Raw genomic sequence first — 17,061 nt, 5'->3', positions numbered from 1 at the left:
AGGTGGGAGTGAGGGCTAGGTTTGGATCTGTTGTCCAGGGAGATGGGAGTGAGGGCTAGGTTTGAATCTGTTGTCCAGGGAGATGGGAGTGAGGGCTAGGTTTGGATATGTTGTCCAGGGAGATGGGAGTGAGGGCTAGGTTTGGATCTGTTGTCCAGGGAGATGGGAGTGAGGGCTAGGTTTGGATATGTTGTCCAGGGAGATGGGAGTGAGGGCTAGGTTTGGATATGTTGTCCAGGGAGATGGGAGTGAGGGCTAGGTTTGGATCTGTTGTCCAGGGAGATGGGAGTGAGGGCTAGGTTTGGATCTGTTGTCCAGGGAGATGGGAGTGAGGGCTAGGTTTGGATCTGTTGTCCAGGGAGATGGGAGTGAGGGCTAGGTTTGGATCTGTTGTCCAGGGAGATGGGAGTGAGGGCTAGGTTTGGATCTGTTGTCCAGGGAGATGGGAGTGAGGGCTAGGTTTGGATATGTTGTCCAGGGAGATGGGAGTGAGGGCTAGGTTTGGATCTGTTGTCCAGGGAGATGGGAGTGAGGGATAGGTTTGGATCTGTTGTCCAGGGAGATGGGAGTGAGGGCTGGTGTGGTTGGAGGATATACTGGAGTTTAAGCAGCTTCTCTTTCAGGAAAAGACAGACCCTTGGAATAGGTGCTGTTGTTAATGGGGGCATCTATCTACAGCGTTTTACCGTGATTGTGGTCTCCGCCAACACAGGGACATTTTCTTTAAAAGGTGCATCGAGGACAAGCACGATCTGATTAGAATAGTTGATGCCTTTAACATCTGCTAAGGAGATGACTCTGAAGCGAATGTGGGTCTGGCCATCTGACTAGCTGTCTCCTTGCTGTCCCCAGTCCACCTGGTCGTGCTGCTGCTCCAGGTTCAACTGTTCTGCCTGCGTCTATGGAACCCTGACCTGTTCACCGGATGTGCTACCTGTCCCAGACCTGCTGTTTTCAACTCTCTAGAGACAGCAGGAGTGGTAGAGATACTCTTAATGATCGGCTATGAAAAGACAACTGACATTTACTCCTGAGGTGCTGACTTGCTGCTCCATCGACAACCACTGTGATTATTATTATTTGACCCTGTTGGTCATTTATGAACATTTGAACATCTTGACCATGTTCTGTTATAATCTCCACACGGCACAGCCAGAAGAGGACTGGTCACCCCTCATAGCCTGGTTCCTCTCTAGGTTTATAATCTCCACCCAGCACAGCCAGAGGAGGACTGGCCACCCCTCATAGTCTGGTTCCTCTCTAGGTTTCTTCCTAGGTTCTGGCCTTTCTAGGGAGTTTTTCCTAGCCACCGTGCTTCTACACCTGCATTGCTTGCTGGTGGTTTTAGGCTGGGTTTCTGTGTGTGTGTGTGTGTGTGTAACTCAGTGGTGAGTTACATGTTTCACGTTACCTGCAGCAGATTTTTGAGAAGGCCAAAGGAATCCTGAGCAGATTGACCAAGTGGAAGGGCAGAGGGGTCCTGAGCAGATTGACCAAGTGGAAGGGTAGAGGGGTCCTGAGCAGATTGACCAAGTGGAAGGCCAGAGGGGTCCTGAGCAGATTGACCAAGTGGAAGGGTAGAGGGGTCCTGAGCAGATTGACCAAGTGGAAGGGTAGAGGGGTCCTGAGCAGATTGACCAAGTGGAAGGGTAGAGGGGTCCTGAGCAGATTGACCAAGTGGAAGGGTAGAGGGGTCCTGAGCAGATTGACCAAGTGGAAGGGTAGAGGGGTCCTGAGCAGATTGACCAAGTGGAAGGGTAGAGGGGTCCTGAGCAGATTGACCAAGTGGAAGGGTAGAGGGGTCCTGAGCAGATTGACCAAGTGGAAGGGTAGAGGGGTCCTGAGCAGATTGACCAAGTGGAAGGGTAGAGGGGTCCTGAGCAGATTGACCAAGTGGAAGGGTAGAGGGGTCCTGAGCAGATTGACCAAGTGGAAGGGTAGAGGGGTCCTGAGCAGATTGACCAAGTGGAAGGGTAGAGGGGTCCTGAGCAGATTGACCAAGTGGAAGGGTAGAGGGGTCCTGAGCAGATTGACCAAGTGGAAGGGTAGAGGGGTCCTGAGCAGATTGACCAAGTGGAAGGGCAGAGGGGTCCTGAGCAGATTGACCAAGTGGAAGGGTAGAGGGGTCCTGAGCAGATTGACCAAGTGGAAGGCCAGAGGGGTCCTGAGCAGATTGACCAAGTGGAAGGCCAGAGGGGTCCTGAGCAGATTGACCAAGTGGAAGGCCAGATGGGTCCTGAGCAGATTGACCAAGTGGAAGGCCAAAGGAATCCTGAGCAGATTGACCAAGTGGAAGGCCAGAGGGGTCCTGAGCAGATTGACCAAGTGGAAGGGTAGAGGGGTCCTGAGCAGATTGACCAAGTGGAAGGCCAAAGGAATCCTGAGCAGATTGACCAAGTGGAAGGCCAGAGGGGTCCTGAGCAGATTGACCAAGTGGAAGGCCAGAGGGGTCCTGAGCAGATTGACCAAGTGGAAGGGTAGAGGGGTCCTGAGCAGATTGACCAAGTGGAAGGCCAGAGGGGTCCTGAGCAGATTGACCAAGTGGAAGGCCAGAGGGGTCCTGAGCAGATTGACCAAGTGGAAGGCCAGAGGGGTCCTGAGCAGATTGACCAAGTGGAAGGGTAGAGGGGTCCTGAGCAGATTGACCAAGTGGAAGGCCAAAGGAATCCTGAGCAGATTGACCAAGTGGAAGGCCAGAGGGGTCCTGAGCAGATTGACCAAGTGGAAGGGTAGAGGGGTCCTGAGCAGATTGACCAATTGGAAGGGCAGAGGGGTCCTGAGCAGATTGACCAAGTGGAAGGCCAAAGGAATCCTGAGCAGATTGACCAAGTGGAAGGCCAGAGGGGTCCTGAGCAGATTGACCAAGTGGAAGGGTAGAGGGGTCCTGAGCAGATTGACCAAGTGGAAGGCCAGAGGGGTCCTGAGCAGATTGACCAAGTGGAAGGGTAGAGGGGTCCTGAGCAGATTGACCAAGTGGAAGGCCAGAGGGGTCCTGAGCAGATTGACCAAGTGGAAGGGTAGAGGGGTCCTGAGCAGATTGACCAAGTGGAAGGCCAGAGGGGTCCTGAGCAGATTGACCAAGTGGAAGGGTAGAGGGGTCCTGAGCAGATTGACCAAGTGGAAGGCCAAAGGAATCCTGAGCAGATTGACCAAGTGGAAGGCCAGAGGGGTCCTGAGCAGATTGACCAAGTGGAAGGGTAGAGGGGTCCTGAGCAGATTGACCAATTGGAAGTGCAGAGGGGTCCTGAGCAGATTGACCAAGTGGAAGGCCAGAGGGGTCCTGAGCAGATTGACCAAGTGGAAGGCCAGAGGGGTCCTGAGCAGATTGACCAATTGGAAGGGCAGAGGGGTCCTGAGCAGATTGACCAAGTGGAAGGCCAGAGGGGTCCTGAGCAGATTGACCAAGTGGAAGGGTAGAGGGGTCCTGAGCAGATTGACCAAGTGGAAGGGTAAAGGGGTCCTGAGCAGATTGACCAAGTGGAAGGGTAGAGGGGGTTGTCTGACATTTATGGTCTGTAAAATTTATTTTATTTTACTAGGCAAGTCAGTTAAGAACAAATTCTTATTTTCAATGACGGCCTAGGAACAGTGGGTTAACTGCCTGTTCAGGGGCAGAACGACAGATTCTGTACCTTGTCAGCTCGGGGATTTGAACTTGCAACCTTTCGGTTACTAGTCCAACACTCTAACCACTAGGCTACACTGCCGCCTAGTGGTAGTGTAGGGTATGATAGGGTACGAGAAGGATCGTACCCTTTTTTTAAACATTTTCGCCTAAAATGACATACCCAAATCGAACTACCTGTAACTCAGGACCTGAAGAAAGGATATGCATATTATTGATAATATTTGAAAGGAAACACATTGAAGTTTCTGGAAATGTGAAATGAATTTATGAGAATATAACACATTAGATCTGGTAAGAGATAAAACAAAGATTAAAACATGCTTTTAAAAATATTTTTCTATCATCTTTGAAATGCAAGAGAAATGTCATAGTTTCAGATAGGAGTCTATGTGTAATTTAGATTTTGGCCACCAGATGGTAGCAGTTTGTGTGCAAAGTTTCAGACTGATCCAGTGAAGAATTACACTACTGCACAATATTTTGTGTCAAGTCTACCAGGAGTTTGCCCAAATGTGCTGAATTGGTCAATTGATACATTTTCAACTATACATAGATAAATGTTATGGTAATACATTTTTTTAGTTTCCACTCACCCAGAAATGTCATACATGATGGATCATTAGCTTATACAATAACGTTCAGATATCTACTTGGTCGGTCATGGTGGGTGTGGAGCCAGATACAACGTTGGGGTCAAACTTTTGTCCCCAATTCCTACATTTTAACATAAAAATGGATTTTATCAAACAAAACTATGCAACATTTGATCTCTGGGACCCTCAGGATGACAAATCAGAGTAAGATTACTGAATGTAAATACATTATTTACCTTCAAAGGTGAATGTATCAAACCAGATGCTGTGATTAAAGTTGTTTTTATCATGCCATCAAACCAGAGCATGGTATTGTTTCACTGTAATAGCTACTGCTAATTGGACCCTACTGTTAGATTAAAAATAATTTAAGCTTTCTGCCCATTTAAGACATGTCTATGTCCCGGAAAGTTGGCTGCTGTTTACAACGTCATTCGAGTCACGTTAGCGCAGTTTTGCAACAACCGTCCCGGTTTACAAACACCCATCCTATAGAGGTTAAAGGGACCCTACAGTGTAGAATATGTGCCATCTGTTAAAGAGACCCTACAGTGTAGAATATGTACCATCTGTTAAAGAGACCCTACAGTGTAGAATATGTACCATCTGTTAAAGAGACCCTACAGTGTAGAATATGTACCCTCTGTTTAAAGAGACCCTACAGTGTAGAATATGTACCATATGTTAAAGAGACCCTACAGTGTAGAATATGTACCATCTGTTTAAAGAGACCCTACAGTGTAGAATATGTACCATCTGTTAAAGAGACCCTACAGTGTAGAATATGTACCACCTGTTAAAGAGACCCTACAGTGTAGAATATGTACCATCTATTAAAGAGACCCTACAGTGTAGAATATGTACCATCTGTTTAAAGAGACCCTATCTGTTAAAGGGACCCTACAGTGTAGAATATGTACCATCTGTTTAAAGAGACCCTATCTGTTGAAGGGACCCTGCAGTGTAGAATATGTACCATCTGTTAAAGAGACCCTACAGTGTAGAATATGTACCCTCTGTTTAAAGAGACCCTACAGTGTAGAATATGTACCATCTGTTAAAGAGACCCTACAGTGTAGAATATGTACCATCTATTAAAGAGACCCTACAGTGTAGAATATGTACCATCTGTTTAAAGAGACCCTATCTGTTAAAGGGACCCTACAGTGTAGAATATGTACCATCTGTTTAAAGAGACCCTATCTGTTGAAGGGACCCTACAGTGTAGAATATGTACCATCTGTTTAAAGAGACCCTATCTGTTGAAGGGACCCTGCAGTGTAGAATATGTACCATCTGTTTAAAGAGACCCTATCTGTTGAAGGGACCCTACAGTGTAGAATATGTACCATCTATTAAAGAGACCCTACAGTGTAGAATATGTACCATCTATTAAAGAGACCCTACAGTGTAGAATATGTACCATCTGTTAAAGAGACCCTACAGTATAGAATATGTACCATCTGTTAAAGAGACCCTACAGTGTAGAATATGTACCATCTGTTAAAGAGACCCTACAGTGTAGAATATGTACCATCTATTAAAGAGACCCTACAGTGTAGAATATGTACCATCTGTTCAAAGATACCCTATCTGTTAAAGGGACCCTACAGTGTAGAATATGTACCCTTTGTTTAAAGAGACCCTACAGTGTAGAATATGTACCATCTGTTTAAAGAGACCCTACAGTGTAGAATATGTACCATCTGTTAAAGAGACCCTACAGTGTAGAATATGTACCATCTGTTAAAGAGACCCTACAGTGTAGAATATGTACCATCTATTAAAGAGACCCTACAGTGTAGAATATGTACCATCTGTTCAAAGAGACCCTATCTGTTAAAGGGACCCTACAGTGTAGAATATGTACCATCTGTTAAAGAGACCCTACAGTGTAGAATATGTACCACCTGTTAAAGAGACCCTACAGTGTATAATATGTACCACCTGTTAAAGAGACCCTACAGTGCACGTGATGAAAATCCTAGATATTCTTCATCCAAGATGAGTCTGAATAATGGTAGACAGATGTATATGGATGGAAAAATGAAAGACTCTCAGTCCTCTATTTTAGCTTCTTTTAACTTCTTGCGTCGAGCAATCCCGGATCCGGGATCCTATTTATAGCCTCAAGCTCATTAGCTATTAACTATTCATGAAAATCGCAAATGAAATAAATATATTTGCTCTCAAGCTTAGACTTTTGTTAACAACAGTGTCATCTCAGATTTTCAAAATATGCTTTTCAACCATAGCTAAACAAGCATTTGTGTAAGAGTATTGATAGCTAGCGTAGCATTTAGCGTAGCATTTAGCGGGCAACATTTTCACAAAAACCAGATAAGCATTCAAATAAAATCATTTACCTTTGAAGAACTTCGGATGTTTTCAATGAGGAGACTCTCAGTTAGATAGCAAATGTTCAGTTTTTCATGAAAGATTCTTTGTGTAGGAGAAAAATGCTCCGTTTTGTACATCACTTTTGGCTACCAAAGAAAAACAAAAATTCAGTCACCAAAACGGCAAACTTCTTTCCAAATTAACTCCATAATATCGACTGAAACATGGCAAACGTTGTTTAGAATCAATCCTAAAGGTGTTTTTCACATATCTCTTCATTGATATATCGTTCGTGGAAGTCTGCTTTCTTCTCTGAATTAAATGGAAAAATACTTGCAGCTGAGGTTTACGCACCAATTTCGACGCAGGACACCGGGCGGACACCTGGTAAATGTGGTCTCTTATGATCAATCTTCCAATGATATGCCTACAAATACGTCACAATGCTGCAGACACCTTGGGGAAACGGCAGAAATTGTGGGCTCTCTCCTTGCGCATACCCAGCCATATAAGGAGACACTGGGAAACAGCGCTTCAAACATTTTGCTCATTTCCTGTTTGAAGTTTCATCTTGGTTTCGCCTGTAGCATCAGTTCTGTGGCACTCACAGATAATATATTTGCAGTTTTGGAAACCTGTTTTCTTTCCAAAGCTGTCAATTATATGCATAGTCGAGCATCTTTTCGTGACAAAATATCTTGTTTAAAACGGGAACGTTTTTTTTATCCAAAAATGAAATACTGCCCCTAGAGTTCAAAGAGGTTAAAGTCGACCTCTCCCTCACTTTCTGTCCCCTCAATCACTCTCTGGATCACCCCTTTATCTTTCATTCTGTCTCTGCACCTCTTCTCCTCCACCTCTTCTCCTCATCTGTCCTCTGTTATAGTCTCTTCTCCTCCACCTCTTCTCCTCCACTGTCCTCTGTTATATTCTCTTCTCCTCCACCTCTTCTCCTCCTCTCTCCTCTGTTATAGTCTCTTCTCCTCCACCTCTTCTCCTCCACCTCTTCTCCTCCTCTCTCCTCTGTTATAGTCTCTTCTCCTCCACCACTTCTCCACCTCTTCTCCTCATCTGTCCTCTGTTATATTCTCTTCTCCTCCACCTCTTCTCCTCCTCTCTCCTCTGTTATATTCTCTTCTCCTCCACCTCTTCTCCTCCACCTCTTCTCCTCATCTGTCCTCTGTTATATTCTCTTCTCCTCCACCTCTTCTCCTCCTCTCTCCTCTGTTATAGTCTCTTCTCCTCCTCTCTCCTCTGTTGCATTCTCTTCTCCTCCACCTCTTCTCCTCCTCTATCCTCTGTTATAGTCTCTTCTCCTCCACCTCTTCTCCTCCACCTCTTCTCCTCCTCTCTCCTCTGTTATAGTCTCTTCTCCTCCACCTCTTCTCCTCCACCTCTTCTCCTCCTCTCTCCTCTGTTATATTCTCTTCTCCTCCACCTCTTCTCCACCTCTTCTCCCCCACCTCGTCTCCTCCTCTCTCCTCTGTTATAGTCTCTTCTTCTCCTCTGTCCTCTGTTATATTATTTTCTCCTCCCCCTCTTCTCCTCCTCTCCTCTGTTATATTCTCTTCTCCTCCACCTCTTCTCCTACACCTCTTCTCCTCCTCACTCTTCTGTTATATTCTCTTCTCCTCCACCTCTTCTCCTACACCTCTTCTCCTCCTCACTCTTCTGTTATATTCTCTTCTCCTCCACCTCTTCTCCTACACCTCTTCTCCTCCACATCTTCTCCTCCTCTGTCCTCTGTTATAGTCTCTTCTCCTCCTCTGTCCTCTGTTATAGTCACTTCTCTTCCTCTCTCATCTGTTATAGTCTCTTCTCCTCCTCTCTCCTCTGTTATATTCTCTTCTCCTCCACCTCTTCTCCTACACCTATTCTCCTCCTCACTCTTCTGTTATATTCTCTTCTACTCCACCTCTTCTACTACACCTCTTCTCCTCCACATCTTCTCCTCCTCTGTCCTCTGTTATAGTCTCTTCTCCTCCTCTGTCCTCTGTTATAGTCACTTCTCTTCCTCTCTCATCTGTTATAGTCTCTTCTCCTCCTCTCTCCTCTGTTATTGTCTCTTCTCCTCCACCTCTTCTCCTCCACCTCTTCTCCTCATCTCTCTGTTATAGTCTCTTCTCCTCCTCTCTTCTCTGTTATAGTCTCTTCTCCTCCACCTCTTCTCCTCCACCTCTTCTCATCCTCTCTCCTCTGTTATAGTCTCTTCTCCTCCTCTCTCCTCTGTTAGTCTCTTCTCCTCCGCTGTCCTCTGTTACATTCTCTTCTCCTCCACCTCTTCTCCTCCTCTATCCTCTGTTATAGTCTCTTCTCCTCCACCTCTTCTCCTCCACCTCTTCTCCTCCACCTCTTCTCATCCTCTCTCCTCTGTTATAGTCTCTTCTCCTCCTCTCTCCTCTGTTATAGTCTCTTCTCCTCCACTGTCCTCTGTTACATTCTCTTCTCCTCCACCTCTTCTCCTCCTCTATCCTCTGTTATAGTCTCTTCTCCTCCACCTCTTCTCCTCCACCTCTTCTCATCCTCTCTCCTCTGTTATAGTCTCTTCTCCTCCTCTCTCTGTTATAGTCTCTTCTCCTCCGCTGTCCTCTGTTATAGTCTCTTCTCCTCCACCACTTCTCCTCCACCTCTTCTTCTCCTCTCTCCTCTGTTATATTCTCTCCTCCACCTCTTCTCCTCCTCTCTCCTCTGTTATAGTCTCTTCTCCTCCACCTCTTCTCCCCCACCTCGTCTCCTCCTCTCTCCTCTGTTATAGTCTCTTCTTCTCCTCTGTCCTCTGTTATATTCTCTCCTCCTCCACCTCTTCTCCTCCTCTCTCCTCTGTTATAGTCTCTTCTTCTCCTCTGTCCTCTGTTATATTCTTTTCTCCTCCGCCTCTTCTCCTCCTCTCTCCTCTGTTATAGTCTCTTCTTCTCCTCTGTCCTCTGTTATATTCTTTTCTCCTCCACCTCTTCTCCTCCTCTCTCCTCTGTTATATTCTCTCCTCCTCCACCTCTTCTCCTCCTCTCTCCTCTGTTATAGTCTCTTCTCCTCTGTCCTCTGTTATATTCTCTCCTCCTCCACCTCTTCTCCTCCACCTCTTCTCCTCCACCTCTTCTCATCCTCTCTCCTCTGTTATAGTCTATTCTTCTCCTCTCTCCTCTGTTATATTCTCTCCTCCTCCACCTCTTCTCCTCCTCTCTCCTCTGTTATAGTCTCTTCTCTTCCACCTCTTCCCCCCCCTCTTCTCCTCCTCGCTCCTCTGTTATAGTCTATTCTTCTCCTCTGTCCTCTGTTATATTCTCTTCTCCTCCACCTCATCTCCTCCTCTCTCCTCTGTTATAGTCTCTTCTCCTCTGTCCTCTGTTATATTCTCTTCTCCTCCACCTCTTCTCCTCCTCTCTCCTCTGTTATATTCATTCTACTCCTCTCTCCTCTGTTATATTCTCTTCTCCTCCTCTGTCCTCTGTTATAGTCTCTTCTCCTCCTCTCTCCTCTGTTATAGTCTCTTCTCCTCCACCTCTTCTCCTCCTCTGTCCTCTGTTATAGTCTCTTCTTCTCCTCTGTCCTCTGTTATAGTCTATTCTTCTCCTCTGTCCTCTGTTATATTCTCTTCTCCTCCACCTCGTCTCCTCCTCTCTCCTCTGTTATAGTCTCTTCTCCTCCTCTCTCCTCTGTTATAGTCTCTTCTCCTCCACCTCTTCTCCTCCTCTGTCCTCTGTTATAGTCTCTTCTTCTCCTCTGTCCTCTGTTATAGTCTCTTCTTCTCCTCTGTCCTCTGTTATATTCTCTTCTCGTCCACCTCTTCTCCTCTTCTGTCCTCTGTTATAGCCTCTTCTTCTCCTCTCTCCTATGTTATATTCTCTTCTCCTCCACCTCTTCTCCTCCACCTCTTCTCCTCCTCTCTCCTCTGTTATAGTCTCTTCTCCTCCTCTCTCCTCTGTTATAGTCTCTTCTCCTCCACCTCTTCTCCTCCTCTGTCCTCTGTTATAGTCTATTCTTCTCCTCTGTCCTCTGTTATAGTCTCTTCTTCTCCTCTGTCCTCTGTTATATTCTCTTCTCCTCCACCTCTTCTCCTCCTCTCTCCTCTGTTATAGTCTCTTCTCCTCCACCTCTTCTCCTCTTCTGTCCTCTGTTATAGCCTCTTCTTCTCCTCTCTCCTCTGTTATATTCTCTTCTCCTCCACCTCGTCTCCTCCTCTCTCCTCTGTTATAGTCTCTTCTCCTCCTCTCTCCTCTGTTATAGTCTCTTCTCCTCCACCTCTTCTCCTCCTCTGTCCTCTGTTATAGTCTCTTCTTCTCCTCTGTCCTCTGTTATAGTCTCTTCTTCTCCTCTGTCCTCTGTTATATTCTCTTCTCCTCCACCTCTTCTCCTCCACCTCTTCTCCTCCTCTCTCCTCTGTTATAGTCTCTTCTCCTCCTCTCTCCTCTGTTATAGTCTCTTCTCCTCCACCTCTTCTCCTCTTCTGTCCTCTATTATAGCCTCTTCTTCTCCTCTCTCCTCTGTTATATTCTCTTCTCCTCCACCTCTACTCCTCCACTTCTTCTCTTCTTCCTCTCTCCTCCTCCTCTATCTCTTGACATCTCAAGTGCCTGTCGTGAACTTGTTATGGATTTTTAAACCGTACTATAATTATCAGTAGAGTATTCTTTGGGGGCTCCTAATTTGTCTGATTGAATAGGCATGATTGTCCACAGCCGACGCCTGATTTTAAAAGGTGTCTGAGTGTTTGATTCTCCAGTTTCTGTCTTTGATTGCTGAATTTCTATCAGTCTCCACTTTCTCTATCAGATGTCATTATCACTAGAACAATGCTGTCAGGAGAAAAGCCCACCCTGGTAACAGATGGGTAGACAATGTTACTGTGAATACCAGTCAATGTTAAGACTGGAGTATCCAGACAGTCAGGCTCTATATTCAGTCAGGCTCTATATTCCTGGAGTATCCAGTCAGTCAGGCTCTATATTCCTGGAGTATCCAGTCAGTCAGGCTCTATATTCAGTCAGGCTCTATATTCCTGGAGTATCCAGTCAGTCAGGCTCTATATTCAGTCAGGCTCTATATTCCTGGAGTATCCAGACAGTCAGGCTCTATATTACTGGAGTATCCAGACAGTCAGTCAAGGTTAAGACTGGAGTATCCAGACAGTCAGGCTCTATATTACTGGAGTATCCAGACAGTCAGGCTCTATATTCCTGGAGTATCCAGTCAATCAGGCTCTATATTCCTGGAGTATCCAGTCAGTCAGGCTCTATATTCCTGGAGTATCCAGACAGTCAGGCTCTATATTCCTGGAGTATCCAGACAGTCAGGCTCTATATTCCTGGAGTATCCAGTCAATCAGGCTCTATATTCCTGGAGTATCCAGACAGTCAGGCTCTATATTCCTGGAGTATCCAGACAGTCAGGCTCTATATTCCTGGAGTATCCAGTCAGTCAGGCTCTATATTCCTGGAGTATCCAGTCAGTCAGGCTCTATATTCCTGGAGTATCCAGTCAGTCAGGCTCTATATTCCTGGAGTATCCAGTCAGTCAGGCTCTATATTCCTGGAGTATCCAGTCAGTCAGGCTCTATATTCAGTCAGGCTCTATATTCCTGGAGTATCCAGACAGTCAGGCTCTATATTCAGTCAGGCTCTATATTCCTGGAGTATCCTGTCAATCAGGCTCTATATTCCTGGAGTATCCAGTCAGTCAGGCTCTATATTCCTAGAGTATCCAGTCAGTCAGGCTCTATATTCCTGGAGTATCCAGTCAGTCAGGCTCTATATTCCTGGAGTATCCAGTCAGTCAGGCTCTATATTCAGTCAGGCTCTATATTCCTAGAGTATCCTGTCAATCAGGCTCTATATTCCTGGAGTATCCAGTCAGTCAGGCTCTATATTCCTAGAGTATCCAGTCAGTCAGGCTCTATATTCCTGGAGTATCCAGTCAGTCAGGCTCTATATTCAGTCAGGCTCTATATTCCTGGAGTATCCAGTCAGTCAGGCTCTATATTCCTGGAGTATCCAGACAGTCAGGCTCTATATTCCTGGAGTATCCAGTCAATCAGGCTCTATATTCCTGGAGTATCCAGACAGTCAGGCTCTATATTCAGTCAGGCTCTATATTCAGTCAGGCTCTATATTCAGTCAGGCTCTATATTCAGTCAGGCTCTATATTCAGTCAGGCTCTATATTCCTGGAGTATCCAGTCAGTCAGGCTCTATATTCAGTCAGGCTCTATATTCATTTAAGTCATTTACATTTACATTTAAGTCATTTAGCAGACGCTCTTATCCAGAGCGACTTACAAATTGGTGAATTCACCTTCTGACATCCAGTGTAACAGCCACTTTACAATAGTGCATCTAAATCATTAAGGGGGGGGGGGTGGTGAGAAGGATTACTTATCCTTTCCTAGGTATTCCTTGAAGAGGTGGGGTTTCAGGTGTCTCCGGAAGGTGGTGATTGACTCCGCTGTCCTGGCGTCGTGAGGGAGTTTGTTCCACCATTGGGGGGCTAGAGCAGCGAACAGTTTTGACTGGGCTGAGCGGGAACTGTACTTCCTCAATGGTAGGGAGGCGAGCAGGCCAGAGGTGGATGAACGCAGTGCCCTTGCTTGGGTGTAGGGCCTGATCAGAGCCTGGAGGTACTGCGGTGCCGTTCCCCTCACAGCTCCGTAGGCAAGCACCATGGTCTTGTAGCGGATGCGAGCTTCAACTGGAAGCCAGTGGAGAGAGCGGAGGAGCGGGGTGACGTGAGAGAACTTGGGAAGGTTGAACACCAGACGGGCTGCGGCGTTCTGGATGAGTTGTAGGGGTTTAATGGCACAGGCAGGGAGCCCAGCCAACAGCGAGTTGCAGTAATCCAGACGGGAGATGACAAGTGCCTGGATTAGGACCTGCGCCGCTTCCTGTGTGAGGCAGGGTCGTACTCTGCGGATGTTGTAGAGCATGAACCTACAGGAACGGGCCACCGCCATGATGTTGGTTGAGAACGACAGGGTGTTGTCCAGGATCACGCCAAGGTTCTTAGCGCTCTGGGAGGAGGACACAATGGAGTTGTCAACCGTGATGGCGAGATCATGGAACGGGCAGTCCTTCCCCGGGAGGAAGAGCAGCTCCGTCTTGCCGAGGTTCAGCTTGAGGTGGTGATCCGTCATCCACACTGATATGTCTGCCAGACATGCAGAGATGCGATTCGCCACCTGGTCATCAGAAGGGGGAAAGGAGAAGATTAATTGTGTGTCGTCTGCATAGCAATGATAGGAGAGACCATGTGAGGTTATGACAGAGCCAAGTGACTTGGTGTATAGCGAGAATAGGAGAGGGCCTAGAACAGAGCCCTGGGGGACACCAGTGGTGAGAGCGCGTGGCGAGGAGACAGATTCTCGCCACGCCACCTGGTAGGAGCGACCTGTCAGGTAGGACGCAATCCAAGCGTGGGCCGCGCCGGGAGATGCCCAACTCGGAGAGGGTGGAGAGGAGGATCTGATGGTTCACAGTATCGAAGGCAGCCGATAGGTCTAGAAGGATGAGAGCAGAGGAGAGAGAGTTAGCTTTAGCAGTGCGGAGCGCCTCCGTGATGCAGAGAAGAGCAGTCTCAGTTGAATGACTAGTCTTGAAACCTGACTGATTTGGATCAAGAAGGTCATTCTGAGAGAGATAGCGGGAGAGCTGGCCAAGGACGGCACGTTCAAGAGTTTTGGAGAGAAAAGAAAGAAGGGATACTGGTCTGTAGTTGTTGACATCGGAGGGATCGAGTGTAGGTTTTTTCAGAAGGGTGCAACTCTCGCTCTCTTGAAGACGGAAGGGACGTAGCCAGCGGTCAGGGATGAGTTGATGAGCGAGGTGAGGTAAGGGAGAAGGTCCCCGGAAATGGTCTGGAGAAGAGAGGAGGGGATGGGTCGAGCGGGCAGGTTGTTGGGCGGCCGGCCGTCACAAGAAGCGAGATTTCATCTGGAGAGAGAGGGGAGAAAGAGGTCAGAGCACAGGGTAGGGCAGTGTGAGCAGAACCAGCGGTGTCGTTTGACTTAGCAAACGAGGATCGGATGTCGTCGACCTTCTTTTCAAAATGGTTGACGAAGTCATCTGCAGAGAGGGAGGAGGGGGGGAGGGGGAGGAGGATTCAGGAGGGAGGAGAAGGTGGCAAAGAGCTTCCTAGGGTTAGAGGCAGATGCTTGGAATTTAGAGTGGTAGAAAGTGGCTTTAGCAGCAGAGACAGAGGAGGAAAATGTAGAGAGGAGGGAGTGAAAGGATGCCAGGTCCGCAGGGAGGCTAGTTTTCCTCCATTTCCGCTCGGCTGCCCGGAGCTCTGTTCTGTGAGCTCGCAATGAGTCATCGAGCCACGGAGCGGGAGGGAGGACCGAGCCGGCCTGGAGGATAGGGGACATAGAGAGTCAAAGGATGCAGAAAGGGAAGAGAGGAGGGTTGAGGAGGCAGAATCAGGAGAAAGGTTGGAGAAGGTATGAGCAGAGGGAAGAGATGATAGGATGGAAGAGGAGAGAGTAGCGGGGGAGAGAGAGCGAAGGTTGGGACAGCGCGATACCATCCGAGTAGGGGCAGTGTGGGAAGTGTTGGATGAGAGCGAGAGGGAAAAGGATACAAGGTAGTGGTCGGAGACTTGGAGGGAGTTGCAGTGAGGTTAGTGGAAGAACAGCATCTAGTAAAGATGAGGTCGGCGTATTGCCTGCCTTGTGAGTAGGGGGAAGGTGAGAGGGTGAGGTCAAAAGAGGAGAGGAGTGGAAAGAAGGAGGCAGAGAGGAATGAGTCAAAGGTAGACGTGGGGAGGTTAAAGTCGCCCAGGACTGTGAGAGGTGAGCCGTCCTCAGGAAAGGAGCTTATCAAGGCATCAAGCTCATTGATGAACTCTCCGAGGAACCTGGAGGGCGATAAATGATAAGGATGTTAAGCTTGAAAGGGCTGGTAACTGTGCATGGAATTCAAAGGAGGCGATAGATAGATGGGTAAGGGGAGAGAGAGAGAATGACCACTTGGGAGAGATGAGGATCCCGGTGCCACCACCCCGCTGACCAGAAGCTCTCGGGGTGTGCGAGAACACGTGGGCGGACGAAGAGAGAGCAGTAGGAGTAGCAGTGTTATCTGTGGTGATCCATGTTTCCGTCAGTGCCAGGAAGTCGAGGGACTGGAGGGAGGCATAGGCTGAGATGAACTCTGCCTTGTTGGCCGCAGATCGGCAGTTGCAGAGGCTACCGGAGACCAGGAACTCCACGTGGGTCGTGCGCGCTGGGACCACCAGATTAGGGTTTCCGCGGCCACGCGGTGTGGAGCGTTTGTATGGTCTGTGCAGAGAGGAGAGAACAGGGATAGATAGACACATAGTTAACAGGGTACAGAAGAGGCTACGCTAATGCAAAGGAGATTGGAATGACAAGTGGACTACACGTCTCGAATGTTCAGAAAGTTAAGCTTACATAGCAAGAATCTTATTGACTGAAATGATTGAAATGATACAGTACTGCTGGAGTAGGCTAGCTGGTAGTGGCTGCGATGTTGACACTACACTAATCAAGTCGTTCCGTCGAGTGTAATAGTTTCTACAGTGCTGCTATTCGGGGGCTAGCTGGCTAGCTAGCAGGTTGATTGCGTTACGTTACTTTAAAAGAACGACAATAGCTGGCTAGCTAACCTAGAAAATCGCTCTAGGCTACACAATTGTCTTATATTATATTCCTGGAGTATCCAGTATCCAGTCAGTCAGGCTCTATATTCCTGGAGTATCCAGTCAGTCAGGCTCTATATTCCTGGAGTATCCAGTCAGTCAGGCTCTATATTCCTGGAGTATCCAGTCAGTCAGGCTCTATATTCCTGGAGTATCCAGTCAGTCAGGCTCTATATTCCTGGAGTATCCAATCAGTCAGGCTCTATATTCCTGGAGTATCCAGTCAGTCAGGCTCTATATTCCTGGAGTATCCAGTCAATCAGGCTCTATATTCCTGGAGTATCCAGTCAATCAGGCTCTATATTCCTGGAGTATTCAGTCAGTCAGGCTCTATATTCCTAGAGTATCCAGTCAATCAGGCTCTATATTCCTGGAGTATCCAGTCAATCAGGCTCTATATTCCTGGAGTATCCAGTCAGTCAGGCTCTATATTCCTGGAGTATCCAGTCAGTCAGGCTCTATATTCCTGGAGTATCCAGTCAGTCAGGCTCTATATTCCTGGAGTATCCAGTCAGTCAGGCTCTATATTCAGTCAGGCTCTATATTCCTGGAGTATCCAGACAGTCAGGCTCTATATTCAGTCAGGCTCTATATTCCTGGAGTATCCAGTCAGTCAGGCTCTATATTCAGTCAGGCTCTATATTCCTGGAGTATCCAGTCAGTCAGGCTCTATATTCCTGGAGTATCCAGTCAGTCAGGCTCTATATTCCTGGAGTATCCAGTCAGTCAGGCTCTATATTCCTGGAGTATCCAGTCAGTCAGGCTCTATATTCCTGGAGTATCCAGTCAGTCAGGCTCTATATTCCTGGAGTATCCAGTCAGTCAGGCTCTATATTCCTGGAGTATCCAGTCAGTCAGG

The 17,061-nt window shown here is 47.4% G+C and overlaps 1 protein-coding gene across 1 annotated transcript in view; it reads left to right on the top strand.

Annotated features, from left to right (window-relative positions):
- The window catches only part of LOC135538629 (neprilysin-like), a gene marked incomplete at its 3' end in the record, with an annotated part of 64,868 nt that overhangs the window by 29,993 nt on the left and 17,814 nt on the right, over positions 1 to 17,061 (top strand). The window lies entirely within an intron of this gene.

This window comes from Oncorhynchus masou, unplaced genomic scaffold (genome assembly GCF_036934945.1).
Source record: "Oncorhynchus masou masou isolate Uvic2021 unplaced genomic scaffold, UVic_Omas_1.1 unplaced_scaffold_993, whole genome shotgun sequence".
NCBI classification, from domain to species: Eukaryota; Metazoa; Chordata; class Actinopteri; order Salmoniformes; family Salmonidae; genus Oncorhynchus; species Oncorhynchus masou.
The sequence above is the reverse complement of the archived record's forward strand: the minus strand, read 5'-3'. Positions and strand labels throughout refer to the sequence as shown.